Here is a 795-nt window from a genome sequence, read left to right as displayed (position 1 = left end):
CACACACACACACACACACACACACACACACACACACACACACACACGCTCCTCTTGCCTTCCTCCAATTGGCTGGCAGAAAGAAGGCAGGGCATGTGGGATTGGTTCTCACCCCGACAGTGATGGATGGCTCCCGGTGACTGGACCATTGCGGGCTGTCAGGAGGAGTGGTCGGGGACACCTGTGCTCCTCTCTAGGCCTCAATGATTTGGGTGGAGCCAGCCAGGCCTGGAGAGAGGGATGAGCACATCAGCTCACCCAAAGGTCCGAGTTTCTTCGCCCTCAACCTCTTTGAAACTCACTGTGAAGCGTGATGTGCTTTCTGAAGGCTGAGACAGGAAGAGAGTCACGAATTTGATGCTGTTCTGGAGTACATAGCAAGACAGTGCCTGTCTCAACATTAACACAGCAGAAACTCTTACTATGTCGTGGGGAGGAATTAGTTCTGAACTCTTACTATGGTAGAGCTCCTTTAATGGGGGTCCTGGAGATGGGAATAATTTGCTACACACAACTCGGGTTTTCTTTCCTCCCAACCTGGATCAGTGGATTCACATATTTAGGTGTCTGCAATGAGCCAGGCGCTGGGAGAAACGAGGGACAGCAGTGGGGTTGGCTTGAAGGGGCCAAAGAAGGGATTAGATTTGAGGGATATGTCAAGGTATAAGTAGCTTTAAAAAAATCAGATCCGGGCTGGAGAGATGGCTCAGTGGTTAAGGGCACTGACTGCTCTCCCGAAGGTCCTGAGTTCAACTCCCAGCAACCACATGGTAGCTCACAAGTATATATATATAT

At 50.4% G+C, this 795-nt stretch overlaps 1 pseudogene; it reads left to right on the top strand.

Moving 5' to 3' along the window:
* The window catches only part of LOC114610439, a 10,453-nt pseudogene that overhangs the window by 1,775 nt on the left and 7,883 nt on the right, over positions 1-795 (top strand).

This window comes from Grammomys surdaster, unplaced genomic scaffold (genome assembly GCF_004785775.1).
Source record: "Grammomys surdaster isolate TR1022 unplaced genomic scaffold, NIH_TR_1.0 126048, whole genome shotgun sequence".
Classification (NCBI taxonomy): Eukaryota; Metazoa; Chordata; class Mammalia; order Rodentia; family Muridae; genus Grammomys; species Grammomys surdaster.
Note: the sequence above shows the minus strand (reverse complement) of the source record. Positions and strands in the feature narration are given on the sequence as shown.